At 44.2% G+C, this 18,266-nt stretch overlaps 1 long non-coding RNA gene across 3 annotated transcripts in view; it reads right to left on the reverse strand.

The window, feature by feature from the left end:
* Positions 1-2,218: 2,218 nt before the first annotated feature.
* The window catches only part of LOC102153150, a 34,440-nt gene continuing 18,392 nt past the window's right edge, over positions 2,219-18,266 (reverse strand). The window contains exons 3-4 of one of the 3 annotated variants that reach the window (XR_005365393.1): positions 2,817-3,169; positions 2,219-2,361 (exon numbers count right to left, since the gene is read on the reverse strand). This is a non-coding gene — a long non-coding RNA (uncharacterized LOC102153150). Of the gene's footprint in view, positions 2,362-2,384; positions 3,170-10,656; positions 11,306-18,266 lie in introns of those variants that run through there. The other 2 variants (XR_005365392.1, XR_005365391.1) reach the window with 2 other exon arrangements.

Raw genomic sequence — 18,266 nt, forward strand, 5'->3', positions numbered from 1 at the left:
CGGACACCCTGGTAAGGGTGTATCTGCCTTCCGATCGTTCTTACCTTAAGAGGAAAGTAGCTCCTTGGCGTGACAGGGGGACACCCGGCGGAGGTCTTGGGGCTCCCGCAGACCCGCTCTGTGACCTGGCAGGCAGGATTCCTCATCTACACCCAAGCTGTGCAGCTTCAGGGAGCCCCTGGAGCTGAGGCAGGGGGCTGTGCCAGCTAGGCCCCCTCGGTGGCCCAGTGTGAGGCTGTCTCCATTCCACCCCAGGGCCCTCCCGTCCTCAAGCCCCCATGGGTTAGCTCCGCACAAGCCCGGGGTCCTGCTGTGTTGGGGCTGAGCCGAGTGGGTACACGCCCTGCACCTGTGGACTTTACAAGTCAAATCAGAGGAAAAGACCTGAATCCCAAAATGATCCCGATGAATGAGTCAGAAGCTTGGGAACGTGCCTACAAGAAAGACCTGCCACTGCAGAGAACACCGGGGAGACTAGGGTCTCAAGGGGGATTTCTCCGGGAAGTGACCGCTAGGCAGAGCGCGGAGGACCAGAGGGAATCGGGTAGACAAGGGGGCACCCGTGGAGGAGGGGGCAGAGTATGGGGGAAGAACTGGGAGAAGCCAGGGTGGCTGGTTGGCGTGGCCCCTGTTTGGGATTTGGGTCTAACCTGAAGACTTCGGGGAATCACCCAAGGCTTCTAGGAAGGCTGATAGCAAAATCAGATCCACATTTTGAAAACCGCACTGGGTGCTGTGTGAAGCATCTGTGGGGCGGGTGAAAGAGTAGAAGTCGACAAGCTAGGCTGGATGCTGTTGCCATGGTCTGGGTCAGAACCGGTAATGGCCTGGCCCGTAGGGGTGACGACCCCAACCCGGGGCTGGATGCTGGGGTGAACGCTACAGGCTGAGCCTCTCCCTTCATGGAGCCTATGGGGAAGGCATGAAACTAGTATTTACAGTGGGAGTGAGTACAATAGGGTGACAGAGTTCTACAGGGGTGCTGAGCAGAGGTTCTAGAATACTCTGCTGGTACTCTATCCCCTCCTGGCCTGGAGCCTGGCTTTAAGACAGCTCTTCCAAGGACAGAGCATAATCATCCTTGGATCCCAAGTTGGTGGCTCATCGATAAATCAGCTAGTTGCTGACTCATGCCTGGATTTCCGACTTTTGGAATTTACCTCTTTGAAAAAGCGGACACCTGCTAAGCATCAAACTGGTTCCAATCTCTGTAACTTGGTCCCCCCCCTTTCCAACCCCAGATCCAGACTAGGACCCTCAGAACACCCAAGCTTGCCAGTGAGGATCTCCAGTATCAGCAAGTGTGACCAGATCAGTATCCCCAGTGTCGGACCCATCCCAGGGAGGGAGTCTGTGTAAAATGCCAGATCTTCTCCTGCTTAGACCCTTAGAGTCCCACTGGTTCTCAAAAAAAAGGAGCAGCTCTCCTCTAGCTATTCTTGATGAGGGACTTTCATCAAAAGCCCTTAGTTCCATTAAAACAAAACAAAACAAAACCTTACTTCCAGCAATGGAAGCTTTTGGAAAACAGGGACATTTCACATGGTCATCTTGATAGATTAATGAACAATTTTGCTGAACTATTTTTTATCACGAGAATGTTATAGAAATGTTGTTAATGTACATAAAAGCAGAAAAGAGATATTACATTTGAAAAGCACTCCTACATAGTATTTACTGAGACTCTTTTCTGATGTAGGTCATTTTCTGAAAAGACTGAAAAACCACTGTGGCTTTCATTTTAGATTTCAAAGTGTGAAAGAAAATGAGATCCTGATAAAAATCCTGACCGCATGAAGATGAACTGCCACAAAGGCACGAAAACAGAATTTTAGAATAAGCAGTTAATTATGACTTTTCCACATATAAAACTCCCTGCATAATAACAACAATTGCGCGTGTGGTACTGTGGAATGATAATTTGTGGAATGATAATTTGTACTGATGGCGCATTAACCAATTCAAGCAAAGTTAATAACCACAAGCTTCAGGAGGAGAGGAAGAGTCTGACTCAGAATAATGATTAATTCGCAATGGCGATTAACACCTTGGAAGGTCTCAGTAGAGAAGCTAGCGGGGTGTGCAGCAGTGATGTCATCAGACTGGTTATGTCTGGGTTGAAGTGCATCAATGATGTGGGTCACGAGGTACGGAATCTCTTTTTATTTTTTATTATTTTTTTAAGATTTTATTTATTCATTCATGAGAGACACACAAAGAGAGAGGCAGAGACACAGGCAGAGGGAGAAGCAGGTTCCCTGCAGGGACCCCGACGCGGGACTCGATCCTGGGTCTCTAGGATCACGCCCTAGGCCAAAGGCGGCTCTAAGCCGCTGAGCTTCCCCAGGCTGCCCGGAATCTCTATTTTTGAAAGAGAGGAAAGCCAGGAAGGTATTTTTGAGCTAAGATTGATGTCACGATTTATCTTTATAAAATAATTGGATATTGTTGTGCACCCCTGGGATCTCTGCCTCCCCCACCACACGTACTATCTCCCTTCTGATTTCTTCAGGGAACTAACAAAAGACACGCGGGGATCATAACCTATAGCTTCTACTTCTGGCTCTCCCTCTCACTTCTGTAGATTGTAGAGCAGTCCATGTGAATAACTTCAATGTCTGAATTCAAAGTCGGTCTTCAATTTGTGCTCAAAGGCCAGGAACGTGCAGGTGTTCCTGAAATGACTGGTGCGTGACTAACAATTTTTCCACGTTGGGCACAAATAAGGGGCTGCCCTCTGGCTTGTGGTTACGGCAGCTCTTCAAGGGGCCTGCCTCTGTAGTTTGCCTTCGGGAGTCAGCAAGGAGGGCACTTACCAGTCTGGTGGCCTTCTCTGCCCTCAGTCACATCGCCGGCCACACGCTGGATCAGAGTCTGTCCCCAAGACGGACCACCGAGTTTCTGGCTGAGTTAAACATTCATAGCACCTGCCAGGCAAGGTCATCAATTGTCCGGCAGCCAGCTGCCACAGTGGCAGGCCCAGCAAATGGTCACACTTTGGTTGATTTGTTGAAACTGGCAACATTGCTGGTTTGGGGAGAGGCAGTGTGGGATGTGGAGAAAGGGGTTATGGAGTCAACTCAGGCTGGGTTGGGATTTTTACTGAGCCTCCTCTCAGCTGGATTGCCTTGGACTCTTTCTTAATCTCTTTGATCTTGAGTGTCCTTATCTGTAAAATGAAGAGATAAGGAAGCCTACTTTGTAGACTGTTGCAAAGGTTTCAGATAACATATATAAAATTCGATCACAGAGCCTGGCACATAGTAGGCACTCAGTAAGAGGTAGCTAGTTTCCGAGAACCCTTCAATCCATCCTCCCATTGCTGTCGGATGATACCTTCCCCAAATACTATTTTTATTTTGCCTTTTTCTGTTGGCACTCTCCATTCCAAACATGGCTGCCTGGTCCATTCACTCTCATACAAATGATCCTGGCTTAGCCTTGCCTGGGTTTTCTCCAGCCTGGAAAGTCCTCCTCCCTTGCCTCTGTTTATCCAAATTGTTCCCATGTTTTTGTTTTCTTTTGCTTTGTTCTTTAAACCCAGCCTAAGTCCTAATTGCTTCTTTAGGGGAAGCCTGACTCATTGATCTCCCATTCTCTTTGATAAGGGCACCTGTAGGCTATGCTTCACCCTAAGTCATACCAGAATTTTTTGTGTGCTAATCATATAGAAACCCCAGTGGCAACCCTCTCAGGGTCCCCTCCCTCCCTGGGAGCTTTGTGCTATCACCTTGCTGTCATTCAATAAACCTTGCTTCACTGCCCACCACTCGTCTGTCTACCTCTTCATTCTTCAGAGTGGTGTGACCAAGAATCACAGGCACCAATGGAAAAAAAAAATCCTGTGACAGATACAGTATTATCACCTTCATGTTGATTTTACTTGATGAGTAAGTACCTTCAACACACATGCTTTTGTGGGACCCAGAACACAGCTTTGAATGAAACAAAAGTCAAATCAGTTTCAAAATCTTTCCTAGAATTAAATTATAGAATCACAGAAACACCATTTTCAAGCAGTAAGTACCCTAAAAAGTGCTCTAAATCTTAACCCCTGTTATTTTACAGTTGAGAAAACTGAGAATCATAGAGAGAGATGAAATGACTTGTCCACCAGCACCAGTTTAGGTGAGATCCAGAAGGGCAAGTTGGGTTTCTGACTTCCAGGCAGTGACACAAGGGGACAGTTCCAGGAATGTCTAGCACGGAGACGTACACACAATTAAGTGCGTACTTGTGATGGTTAATTGAATGTGTCAGCTTGACTGGGCTGCCCAGATAGTCTGGTTAAATATTATTCTGGGTATGTCTGTGAGGGTGTTTCTGGATGAGATTCACATCTGAATTGGTAGAATGAGCGAAGCAACTTGCCCTCCCCAGTGGGAGTGTGTCTTATCCACTCTGTTGAGGGCCTGAATAGAACAGAAGGCCAAAACAAGGAAGAATTTATCCTCTTCCTGACTGTCTTCAGGCTGGGCTGTTGGTCTTCTCCTGACTTCAGAGGTGAACTGGTACCATCAACCTCCTGTCTTCTCAGGCCTTTGGATTCAGGCTAGAGCTGCACCATTGGCTCTCCTGGATCTTGAGCTTGCCAGCTGCCATCTAGGGACCTCTCAGCCTCCATAACCACATGACCCAATTCCTTATAACAAATCATATATATAATCTCCTGTTGGTTCTGTTTCTCTCTGGAGAACCCAGACTAATACAGTACTTGGTAATGTGGAGGAATGACATCTCCACAGTTCAGTAGTGGGGAGGCACCAGATGCGTGAATCCCAGCATCCTGGAATTGAGTCCTGATTCTGACTCATATGTTTTCCACAGAGCCATGCAAACCATCTGAATCGCAGTCCTTCAGTTGTAAAACAGAAAAAGGAAATGGAGCTTGGTGTGGCTGCGGGGGAGGCCACGGTGCATAAAATCGTGGGAGAGGAGAAGCCTGAGAAGCCGCATTGAGCCGGAGCCCCCAGAGTAATAGAGGGGAAAGTTCCAGTTGCAGTGCTGAGAGGTGATCTGCTGAAGAGGAAGCTGCAGACCGCCCAAGAAAGCCTACAAAGATCTCCAAGTTTGGATCTGTCATAGGTAGTCACGCAACAAAGCCTCAGCCATGGCCATCAAACTTGCATCAAGTCGGCCTAAGGAAACTGTTCCAACTCTTGCTCCAAAAACCCTGTCAGTAGCATCAGCTTCTAATGAAGATGAAGAGAGTGAACCAGAAGAAATGCCTCCAGAAGGAAAGATATGGATGAAGACTATTGGAAGGGATACGTGAACATCAGCAAGGCCAGACCCCTTCAATAAAGGAAAGCATGGGGCAGCCCCGGTGGCTCAGCGGTTTAGTGCTACCTTCAGCCCAGGGCATGATCCTGGGGACCCGGGCTCCCTGCGTGGAGCCTGCTTCTCCCTCTGCCTGGGTCTCTGGGTCTCTCAGGAATGGGTAAGTAAAATTAAAAAAAAAAAAAAAAAAAAAAAGGAAAACATGGTTTTCCTGATAGCCTCAAGCTATGGGAACAAAATATAAAATCTCATCTAGGAAATGTCCATGACCAAGACAGTTAAGTGACAGGTTTTGAAAATGAAGTGTGGGGTAGATGTAAAGTTAAAAGAAACAGTTTCCTTTTTAAAAAAATGATAGAAGACTTATCCTTGGAGCTGCCTTTTTTTTTTTTTTTTTTTTTTTCTTTAAGATTGAGTGGTTGGGATGCCCGGGTGGCTCAGTTGGTTAAGCATCTGCCTTCCCATTGGGTCATGATCTCAGGGTCGTGGGATCCAGCCTCGAGTCTGGGTCTGTGTTCAGTAGGGAATCTGCCTCCCCTCCCCCTGGTCTCTCTCTCTCTCTCTCTCTCTCTCTCAAATAAAATCTTAAAAAAAGATTGAGTTGTACAATAATAAATGAGAGTTTGAAATTTAAAAAAAAAAAGAAGGAAATGGGACTAGACATACATGCTTTACGACCTTACCAAGTTGACATCAGACTCTAAGACATAAAGGATATAAAGATATTTTACACATAAAAAAATACTATTAAGATCTTGTCAGCTTCTCTGAGTGACTTTTTACAAATATCACAGGAAGGCCGCACATGAGTGCTGTTGGCTTCCCAGGCTAGCATCTTTAGGAGAAAACTTTGAAAGCTGGGATATGGGTATTTTGTAAAGGATTTTATAAAATAGTTGCTCCTAATGAAGCAGCTAATAAAAATCAGACATGTGGGGCTAATCTACTTTCCTTCAGCAGAAGCACCTGGAAGCCATCTGAGGTCTTAACTGACGGAAGGAAGGACATAAGCCAGATCTTTTTGCTTATAGTAGACTTCCCTTGTCCTGAGGAGGAATACCCACGAACACTTGGAACATTTGCCTAAGTTCATACATAAGCTTTTAGAAACAGTTGATAATAAGTCTTCTGCTAGGGTTTTCGTTGTTATTTTAAAGGGATAAGATTTTTTTTTTATAGTGATGGTTTTCATTCTAGTTTATGATATTCTAAGGCATCTCCAAAATCTCTAAACCAATTACTTTTTATTTACTTTACAGTTAAAAAATAAGTAGAGCTCGCAGAGTATTCTTAGCAAATGGGTGAGATTGAAGGGCCTCAGAGTCAAACAATGCACTTGTCTGATTCCAAGAATACTGAGGATTACAGCTCAATACGGACTGAATAAAGATGTGCAACAGAGTGGATGCAAAACAGAAACACCAGGTAACAGAAAGCAGTTTGGGGAAGCACCTGGAGTTTTGGGAAGGAGGGAGCTAAGACCTACAGTATCTGTGGCTGATAGAAGTCAAGGATAATGAGGGTTCCCTCATAGGAGAAAATCCGGACTTGGCTGGAGAGAGCAGTTAGCTGTGCTCAGAAACTACCGAGTGGGGATCCCTGGGTGGCGCAGCGGTTTGGCGCCTGCCTTTGGCCCAGGGCGCGATCCTGGAGACCCGGGATGGAATCCCACGTCAGGCTCCCAGTGCATAGAGCCTGCTTCTCCCTCTGCCTGTGTCTCTGCCCCTCTCTCTCTCTGTGTGACTATCATGAATAAATAAATAAAATCTTTAAAAAAAAAAAAAGAAAGAAAGAAACTACCGAGTGAATTCTCAGGGATCAAGTGGCAATAAAGAATGCCGTCACCGGAGAAATGGGTGATGGGTGAGGCACATCTACAGCTGGGGCTCCCAGGTGCTGGCTGGACAATGAACTACCTGGGAAGATTTTTTTTAAACCATGATATCAGTCCCTCACCCCCTTAGAGTCTGATTTAATTGGTCTGAGAGCCGAAGCACTTGTGCATGTGCGTTCACACGTATGCACAGGTTGTTCTGTTTTAAAGTTTCTCAGTTAATTTTACTGGGTGCCAGCATCGAGAACCACTGGTCAAGGTCAGTTGCCACTCCTAAGAACTAACATGCTTAACTGTCATAGCTACGAGTGTTTAACTGCTATAACTGGGGTCATCCCTTCTCTAGACCAGTCCCTTCCCCCAGACAGGTACTCTAACAAAATAAGTTAATATACAGGTGCTGTTGACTCCACTCTGACCTAAGTTAAGTATCACCCTTGCACCTGCGCAAGCAGAGCCCTAAAGCTGGGCCCCACACTTCCTCTTTCTTCGCAGCACCACCTTCCTCAAATTTTCTAGTCCCCATCCGTTTCATGGGACCCAAGGCTAGACCAGGATTTGTGTGGATCTCAGTCCCCATTTCTATAATTTGGGGCACTTTCCAACACTATACCCCCCCTCCAAAGCCCTCAACCAGAGGAGTTGACCAGGTGCCTGGAAGAGCTCTGGTATCTGTACCTTTGGAGTCACCTTGGAAGCCTATGAATGGCTCCAGTTCCACAGTCCCACGTTTACAGATAGTAAACATATGGCCCTGGCCAGCAGGCATCTTTCCCCCTCGCAATCATGTGAAATTGGGCCACCAGAATGGTGCGGACTCACTGACACCAAGTAACTCAAGTTGGGCCATACACACAGGAGTGGTCCCACCCAAGAGAATCTTAACTCATTCCCTCGAAGTACATCTTTGTATCTTCCCAAGTTCTTTACACAGTTCCTTCTTTCCCCAGTTTCCCCCAAACTAAATTCCTTCTGGCACCTCGTTCTCTGCAGAGTCTGGATTTCCTGCCTCTAAATCCCCACTAATATCAGCTGACGATTATCTTGAATGCCAGCTGTAAATAAAGACCTTCCAGGTATTGGTTATTTAAGTCCCACTGATTACCTGTCTTGAGTCCTAGATACCTGGGATTCTAGATTCAGTATAAACAAATGGTATTTCCATACTTCTCTCTCCCCTCCCATCCTTTTTACCCTCTTCTCCCGTGTAAGCCAATGTTCCAAATTCAGTCTTGAACACATGTGTCCTGCCCTGGGTCCTCTGTTCAGACTTGCAGGCTTAACTGTGAATCTGCTTACATTCTGGTCCTGGCCTCCAGTCTACACTGATTGTCCTTATCAAAGGCCATAATTATGACAGATGCTGTAAAATTCTTTTTAGAGTAAGAACAAGCATCAGAATACGGACAGTCCTAGGTTTCCCAAAGCAAGTAGTAATGGGGAAAAAAGAACTGTTTTTTTGCTGAAATAACTGATATTTGCTGAAGTTATGGCCCAAGGTAGCGATGACAACAGGCAACATTTATTATTTACTCAAAAATAATTTCTGACACTAAAAACAAAACAAAACAAACAAAAAAACTTTAGTATTTACTCAGCACTTACCATGTTCCAACTACAACCCCATGAGTTGGGCATTTTATCATTATCTGTATGCTTCAGATGAGGAAACTAAGTCAAAGAGAGGCTAAATAATTCACCTGTGGTCAAATGGACAGTCCGTAGTAGAGCTGAAGTAGGAGAGCAGTCTATCTAACACAGAGTCCTGTCTGTTACCTCCTAATGAGTTTTACTCTAGAGATTTATTTATTTAGGGTACCTGGGTGACTCAGTGATTGAACATCTGCCTCCTGCTCAGGGCATGACCCTGGGGTCCTGGGATCAAGTCCCGCAGGGAGCCTGCTTTTCCCTCTGCCTGTGTCTCTGCCTCTCTCTGTGTGTCTTTCGTGAATAGATAAAATCTTTTAAAATTTATTTATTTATTTGAGAGAGAGAGAGGGAGAGAGAGAGAGGCAGGGGCAGAGAGAAAGTCTTAAGCAGACCAAGAGTCCAATTCTTTTTTTTTTTTTTTTTAAGATTTTATTTATTCGTGAAAGACACACAGAGAGAGAGAGAGAGGCAGAGATGTAGGCAGAGGGAGAAGCAGGCTCCAGGCAGGGAGCCTAATGTGGGACTCGATCCCGGGACCCCAGGATCACACCCTGAGCCAGGGGCAGGTGCTCAACCACTGAGCCACCCAGGCGTCCCAAGAGTCTGTTTCTTAACTGACTGAGCCATCCAGGTGCCCCCTGACAAGTTTTACTTTAAAAAGGCAACTTTTCTAACACTTATACCAAACTGAATACTTAAACTGAATATTCGAAGGATGATGTTTTCCTTTTTTACTGAAGTATGCAAACCCATAGGGTCAGTGAGAATTCTCAAGAAAGAGTCTAGTGATACATGTAGAAAAATTGAAAGAAAATGAATTGTGCATTTACCTAAGAAAATTTCCAATAAACATTAGTTTTTATTATTATATAGAATGTTTAAAATATATATTAATTATTTTTATTTTAAAACTGAAATTCTGGGGATCCCTGGGTGGCGCAGCGGTTTGGCACCTGCCTTTGGCCCAGGGCGCGATCCTGGAGACCCGGGATCGAATCCCACGTCGGGCTCCCGGTGCATGGAGCCTGCTTCTCCTTCTGCCTATGTCTCTGCCTCTCTCTCTCTCTCTCTCTCTCTGTGTGACTATCATAAATAAATAAAAATTAAAAAAAAACTGAAATTCAAAAAAACTAAATAAAATAAAATTGAAATTCATCTGTGTGTCAGATGTTTTATTGTTCTGGCAACTGATGCCCATGTAAGATGAGGCTCCCAACTACTGACAAAGAAATTCAAGTATGATATTGAAGCATATCCTCATCTTCCTTCTTCTCGTACACCCACTCCCCTGTATTATCCTCCCACTTGAAGTTGGAATTAATCAAAATGTATTAAATTCTAAGATCAAGTAGCAACGGAAAAAGTGACTTATTTTTCCACGTCGGAAAGCCTGACGTTTATCTGTCCATCCACAGTAGCACATCCGGTCCAAGACAGACTCCCTCCATGATTTATTTACGTAATTTAAGGATTCCTACAAATTCCCATTACCGAGTAGTCAGTTAGGAGTTTGTTATTTTTACAATCTAAAAAAAAAAAATCCATAGTAGAATATTTAAACACACTGAAGGAGAAGAGATTCACTGACCTCTGTGGCAGATTTTAGATGATGTCATTTGTTTAGTAACATGAATAAGCACAAGAATCACTTTGGGTATAGTATAGAGAACAGAAAAGGAGCTATTTTCTCCATAAAGGGACCCTGTAGAAACAGGACCATAATCTTCTCATGGCTGATACCTAACAGTTGACCAATGTATCTAAATATGTAGATTGATTATTTCTAAATGAATATGTAATGTTATTATATTATTTTATTATTATTACATGCAGACTGATTATTTCTAAATGAATACGTAATATTATTATTATGTTTATTATGTTATTTTATTTTTGATGTAAATGTGAAGCTTTTATTTGATGTTTCAAGAAAGCTGGTGGGTGTTTTCTTGAAGTCATTTTTGGTGGATATATCATTTGAGAAGGATGATTTTATACACTTCTGGGCTCTGGCCAACATTGATAGGCTGACAACCATTGAAATCCTACTTTGATGTGGTTGCTAAGCAACGTCCCTTGCTAGAAAGGCAAATGCACTCTGTGTCTCTTACTGCCCTCTCTCGGCTGGAGCAAGATGTGCTGACTTGTTGATTGAAACAAATGGAATTGTTGATTCAGGGACCAGGCATCTATTTCTAGTAATCTAAGTGTCAAGCACTTCAGGCGGGTTACCCTCCAGAACAGCTTGGTCTTAAGAGTGGACACTAAGATGAACTGGCACCTACCACAGAACGTAGTAGTGTGTGAAAACTCCGAAAATATTTAAGGATGAACCCAGAACAACACCTGCAGATGCATCATTTCATTTCACAAACTCCCGATCTTGCAAATAAAGAGTAGAAGCTAAACTCCACGCAAATCTGAATTCAAAGTTTGTTTTTGTCCTGCGTCACCATGCTGCTTCTCCTTCATATAATCAAAGCCAATGTGGGGTCTTTCTGGCACCACATTATTTCTTCCGCCTGGAGCTCTTTCATATTCCTGGGTTAAAGAAACAACTTTGGTAACTATTCATCTTTCACAGTGGAACGCCACTAAATATTTTTTTTAACACTGGTAAAACTACAAATAGGAGATTATATAGAAGTAACAATCAGGAAAATAAAGGGAAGAATAGTTAAAAGTGGTCATCTAATGGAGTAGGGCTGGGAATGGGGCAAGAGGGAAGATAAGAGCTTTTACTTTGATTTTATTTTTTTTAAAAGAATTTATTCATTAATTTGAGCAAGAGGGAGAAGGAAAGGGAGAAGCAGGCAACCCGGGTGGCTCAGTGGTTTAGCACCGCCTTCAGCCCAGGGCCTGATCCTGGAGACGAGGGATTGAGTCCCATGTCAGGCTCCCTGCATGGAGCTTGCTTCTCCCTCTGCCTGTGTCTCTGCCTCTCTCTCTCTCTCTCTCTCTCTGTGTTTGTCATGAATAAATAAATAAAATCTTTTTTTAAAAAAGGGGAAGGAAGCAGACTCACCGCTGAGTGGAGAGCCCAATTCGAGGCTCGATCCCAGGACCCCGAGATCATGACCTGAGCCAAAGGCAGATGCTTAACCAAGACACCCAGGTGCCCTTTACTATGATTTTAGACTCTCTTGTACTGCTTAATATTTGTACCTGTGTATGTATCAGTTTTATAATTATCTTTCTAAATTTTTAAGTTTTTCATCAATACTGTAGTTCAGAGACACCTGGAGAATAATTTCTGAGCCCAGAGAATGGTAAGGTGTTGTGGTAGGTCTACTAGTTAAGGTAAGCTAGCTGCTACCATAAATTAACCCCCGCATGTATAACGGCCCAACATCATAGAAGCTTATCTCAGAGCAACGCAGTTCCAGGGGAGTGAGGTGGGGCTGGAGGAATGAATGGGAGGAGAGGGAGGGAGAGGTGGCGTGTTGCACACAGTCATCCAGGGACCCGGCCCGCCTCTGCTGTCTGTAACATATGGTTTCTAAGGTCACCTGAGGATCAACATCAAGCCAACAGAAGGGAAAAGAACGTGGAGACATATGCCTGGGAGGATATTTATGGGCCAGGCTTGGTAGTGTACACCTTACTTCTGCTCACATTCTGTTGGTTGGAACTCAGCCAGTTGGCCACACCTAACTGCAAGGGAGGCTGGGAAATATGGGCCAGCAGAGCATCCAGGAAGAAGAGAATGTGGATTTCTGGTTAGCAGGTATCAGCTCTGTCACAGAAGATAACTATACTTACTTCTAGGCTTCCTGCTTCTGGGCACCCATAATTTGGTCTACTGATTCTCAGATAAAAGCCTTCCCCCCAGAGAGGATGTAGAAGATGCTCGGGCCCAGCTCCTCAGCCCACTTTTGATTTCAGCTGACGTTGAACAGTTCCATGCTCACTGCAGTGACCCACATCAAGTGCCCTATAACTCTCAGCTCTTCTGCTTCTGGGGTTTTTCAGAAGCCACCAGAGTTCCTTCAGCCCTGTGCAGAGTAGCCCAAAAGTACGAGGAATGACCACTGTGGGCACAATCCTCAGTCAATGGGGGCTGAGTGGGTGGGTTCTAAGGCACGTATCACATGGATTTTCAAAAAGTCTCCACTGCAGTTGAGCCCCTGTCATTTGGTGGTAGCCAGCCCAGTACTGAGCCACATACGGACCTGTCCTCCTGGCCTGTGACACTCTCTGCTTGCTCCTCATTCCTGCTTCCTCGAGTCACAGTCCAAATAGACTAACTGAACTCAAGTCCGGATCCAAGGCTCTGCTTTGGGCAAGAACGACCCAGATTAAGACAGATGATTAAAACAGATGCTTCTCCTGGCCTCTCAAGAAAGGGAACTCCAGGGGTGCCTGGGTGGCTCAGTCAGTTAAGCGTGTGCCTGGGGCTCAGGTCATGACCCCAGGGTCCTGGGATCGAGCCCCATATCGGACTCCATGCTCAGCGAGGAGTCTGCTTCTCCCTCTGCGCCTCTGTCTGCCTCTCCCCCTGCTCATGCTCTCGGGCCCTCTCTCTCTAATAAAAGGGAAAAAATCTTTAAAAAAAGAAGAAAAAGAAAAGAAAGGAAACTGGGAATTGAAGAACCAATCCTGAGGAAGGACAGGGGAGGATGTGTTCTCTATTTTAGAGAATCTGTAGAGGGTATTGCTGGTGCAGCCTGGAAGCCTCCGCACCAGCTCCAGGCTTCCCCCAGACACTTGGTGACCTGCTCTCACAGCAGGCCTTGTCCTCTTGACAGAATAAGGCCCCTTTGGGGACTGCGAGAGCCACCGTCCAGGCGATTTGTTCGCAAGACACAGAAACCCTTTCAAGGTGGCTTAAGGAAAGAGTTTCATTATGAGAATTCAAGGGACTTCCAAGGAACTCCATGCAGGAAGCACAGTGGGGCCTTATGGTGACCGGAAATCGTGGAGCAGCTGTTCTCGGTCTTTCTGGGACAGCATGTTCTCTCAACTCTGCTGGATGTCGACTTCAGTCTCTGAAGTCTGGCTTCTGGGCAAGGCTTTTAGTTTCTGCTCCTCCATAGCATCATACTTTTTAAAGATTTAATTATTTATTAGAGAGAGAGAGAGAGAGCATGCATGCACGTGTGCTCACACACACATAAACACACACACACACATACATGGGAGGGTGAGGAGGAGCAGAGGGAGAGAGGGAAGCAAACTCCTCGCTGAGCACAGAGCCTGAGGCAGGGCTCAGTCCTACAACCCTGAGACCATGACCTGAGCAGAAACCAAGAGCCAGATGCTCAACTGACTGAGCCACCCAGGCCCCCCCACGGCATCTTATTTTGCGTGGCTTTGCATTAAAAAAGGAACCAACCATAGATCAAACAGAGCATAACCATAATCAAGTGTCTACCTCTGCAGCTGGGGCTTGGTGTATGTAGGGTTGGAGAGATGGAAGTCAAACTAGAAAAACAAGAGGGTTGTGGCAGGGAAATTAAGATGGATATAGTTTTGGGGTGAAACTGGGGCAGAGTGACCTCAGCGGAAGGGATCAATTTTCTTCATTAAAGGCCAAAGCAAGTTAGAAAGGGAGCCAGAGAAGATCTAGTGTAAACATCTAAGGTGGAAGGTGAAATGAAGGCTAGAGCTGGACAATGAAAGGAACCAAGGTGAGGTATAGCGCAAGTGTTGGAGAGCTGCAGGGCCACTCCGAGAAGTACATGTATCTACAGCTACGAGTGGTAAAATGCCCAAGTGCGGCTTAAACAATAAGAAAATGTGATTATGTCACATCAGAGACCTGGAGATGGGCTGTTCCAGAACTGGATCCTAAAGGAGCTTGATGATGTCAGGGCTCTGGGTTGGCTTCTCTGTCATTCTCGGGGTAAGACTGCCGAAATACCAACTATCACATGCTCCCATGTGCACGGCAGAGTTTTTCTTTGAAAGCCTCCCTTTTATCAAGAAGCAGCACTTTTCCCAGATGTCTACAGCATATGTCTCTTCAGGCACCACTGCCTAGAATGGGGTCACGTACTGAATTTCTAATCAATTACTTGCAAAGGAAAATTTCACAACAGCGGGGACTTTACTCGTTTTGTTCATTGTTGCATCTCAGAACTGAGGATATGTTTGGTAAATTTAAGGGCTCAAAAAATATTTGCTGAATGAATAGATTACCATGACTGGATTGAATCAATCTGTAATTCATCTCGTGGGGCTGGGGCACATCTTCCCTTAGCACACTCTGCCCCATAACTATACCCCACTTGGCTTTGTTTTTTTTTAATAAATTTATTTATTTATTTATTTATTTATTTATTTATTTATTTATTTATTTATTCATGAGAGACACAGAGAGAGAGAGGGGCAGAGACACAGGCAGAGAGAGAAGCAGGCTCCATGCAGGGGGCCCGATGTGAGACTCGATTCCGGGTCTCCAGGATCATGCCCTGGGCCGAAGGCAGTGCTAAACCACTGGGCCACTGGGGCTGCCCCCCACTTGGCTTTGACCCCTGTTTCACACCATGCACAAAAATCACTCTAAGGTGGATTGTCGAACTAAATAAAAAGATAAAGCAATAAAACTTCTAGAAGAAAACACAGAAAAATATGTTAACGACTACAATGATCTTGTGTCAACTTGACTAACCTGTAGTCCCCAGTCATTGAATCAGACACTAATCTAGATAGTGGCATTTTATAGATGTGATTAAAGTTCAAAATCAGTTGGCTTTAAGTAAAGGAGATATCCTAGATCACGTGGACGGACCTGATTCAGTCGGTGGAAGGCCTTCAAAGCAGAGCTCAGACTTCCCTGATGAAGGAGAAAAATACATACAGCTTCACGTTCTATGGATTTTGAACTTACCTGGAAAGTCCCCATAGCACTTGAGACAATTCCTTACAATAAAGTGCTTAATATATATCCCCAGTGGTTCTACTGCTTTGCTTGAAACTCAACTGATACCATGACATAGGGATAAGCACAGATTTCTTAGCCAGGACTCAAAAGGCATGATTATAAAGGAAAAAACTTGATAAATTGCATTTCATTAAAAGATGCCATTAAAAAATAATTTAAAAAAAATTTTAAAAAGATGCCATTGAAAGAATAAAAAGACAAGCCCTACACTGAGAGAAGATATTTACAACACATTTCTAACAAGAGACTTATGTTCAGAATATGTAAATACCTCCTACAAAGCAATAAGAAGAAAAAAAAAAAAAAAAAGGAGAGGTGCCTGGGTGGCTCAGGCAGTTAAGCGCCTGACTCTTGATTTTGGTTCAGGTCATGATCTCAGGATTGTAAGATGGAGCCCTGTGTTGGGATCTGCACAGGTGTGTGGAGCTTGTTTAAGACTCTCTCCCTCTGGGATCCCTGGGTGGCGCAGCGGTTTAGCACCTGCCTTTGGCCCAGGGCGCGATCCTGGAGACCCAGGATCAAATCCCACGTCAGGCTCCCGGTGCATGGAGCCTGCTTCTCCCTCTGCCTGTGTCTCCGCCTCTCTCTCTCTCTCACTGTGTGCCTATCATAAATAATAAATAAAAATTAAAAAAAAAGACTCTCTCCCTCTGCCCACCACCCTCCCAAAATAAAACAAAGAAAGAGAAAAGAAAAAAATGAACAACCTAACTAAAAGTCGACATACGACTCCAACAGGCATTTCACAAAATAAGATAACCAAACATCCAATATGCATATGCAAAAGTGCTCAGCAATATTAATCATTAGGAAAATGTAAATTTAAGGGGCACCCGGGTGGCTCAGTCGGTTAAGTGTCTGCCTTCAGCTCAGGTCATGATCCCAGGGTCCTGGGAAGGAGCCCCGTTTTGGGCTCCCTGCTCAATGGAGAGTCTGCTTCTCCCTCTCCCTCTGCCCCTCCTCCCTGCTCATGCTCTCTATCTCTCAAATAATTAATATCTTAAAAAAAAAAAGATTCTCTCTCTCCCTCTCCTCTGCCCCTCCCCCCGACTCCCTCCTCCCCCTCACACTTTCTCTCTCTCTAAAAATAAATAAAATACTTTTTAAAAGTGTAAATCTAAAACCATAATGAAATACCACCAGACACCAACCAAAAGGACTAGGTTAAGAGAATTTACAGTGCCAAGTAATGGCAAATATAAGGAAGAACTGAGATTCTTTACATTGCTGGTGGGAGTGTAAAATGTTATAACTACTTCCTAAGCCAACTTGACAGTTTCTGCTAAAGCTAAACACTGCCAACCCTATGACAGCAATTCAGTTCTAGAAATTTACTCAAGAGAAATGAGTACCTATGCCCACAAAGAAGGTGCATAAGAATGTCCATCACAGCTTTGTGTTAGCCAAAGTGGAAGCAACTCACTGCCAATCAACAGAAGAATAGATGAATACGTTGTGGCGTGTGCGTGAAATAAAATAAAAAAAAAAAATACTACACAGCGATTTAAAAAAAAGAGAACAGACTACTAGTATATGAAACAACACGAAGAATCTCATAAATATTAAACTGAGTGAAAGAAGTCAAATTTAAGAGGATACAGACTGTATTCTTTAAGTAAAGGAGAAAGTAAAGAAACTCATACAAAGTTTAAGAACAGTCAAAACTAGTTGATAATGATAGAAATGAGAATAGTGATTATCTCCCCATGGTTTGGGGTACAAACTGGGAAGAAGTAAGAGGGAATCTTTTGAGGTGCTGGGCATTTTCTACATCTTGATCTGTGTGGTGGTGACACAGGTGTATGTGTGTGCAATAATTCACCAAGATATGCACTTAGGATTGGTGCTCTTAGTGGTCTGAGAACAGAGGTTCCTGCTCTTCCTACAATAATACCTCAAGTGCAATCCTGCTGAGCTTCCAAAGAAGGAAGGTTTCAGGAGCACCCTCTTAGGACATCCATCCAGGAGGCTGGTGGAGTTAGAGTTCTGGGAGGTCAGAATTCTAGTTACTATTCCTCTTATTGTTACTTGGGTTGGTGCAGTGGTGTATAAAAGGAATGTAAAAGGATCAGATGGATTTTCTTCACATTTAAACCAGTTCCTAAAACTCAATCTCATGAACATTGTGGGAGGCCTGGGTTTTTACTATCAGAAACAATAAAGAGGAAAGATCTAGAGACATAATTATTTATGGTCAGCACAAATATGCACAAATCTCAGTTGATAACTGGGAGGCCTCCCTTTCTTCCTGCTAGTATCATCCTAAGACTACATTGAAATTTACAGTTTCTAAGGTTGGTACCCAGGAACATCTCATGTATTCCGTTTGGCTGGAAGGCTTAATTTAAATAAAGCAGCAGGTAAAGACTTTCTGCTATCAAAATTATGCAAAGCCTGTTCTAAATTACTTCCTCCAAAATATAGAGCCATCTGTTTGTTAAACATTCCATTTAAACTTTATGCCTATTTCTTCCGTAAAATATGTCAGACTAAGGATTTCTGGATTGATACTTTACACAAGATTCAATGGAGTTGCAAGCAAAAATACTCTACTATTACTTATTGGAAAGAATTATCAAAAATAATAGGTAAAGGGGATTAAGAGTACACTCACTA

Source organism: Canis lupus, chromosome 10, assembly GCF_011100685.1.
Source record: "Canis lupus familiaris isolate Mischka breed German Shepherd chromosome 10, alternate assembly UU_Cfam_GSD_1.0, whole genome shotgun sequence".
Classification (NCBI taxonomy): domain Eukaryota; kingdom Metazoa; phylum Chordata; class Mammalia; order Carnivora; family Canidae; genus Canis; species Canis lupus.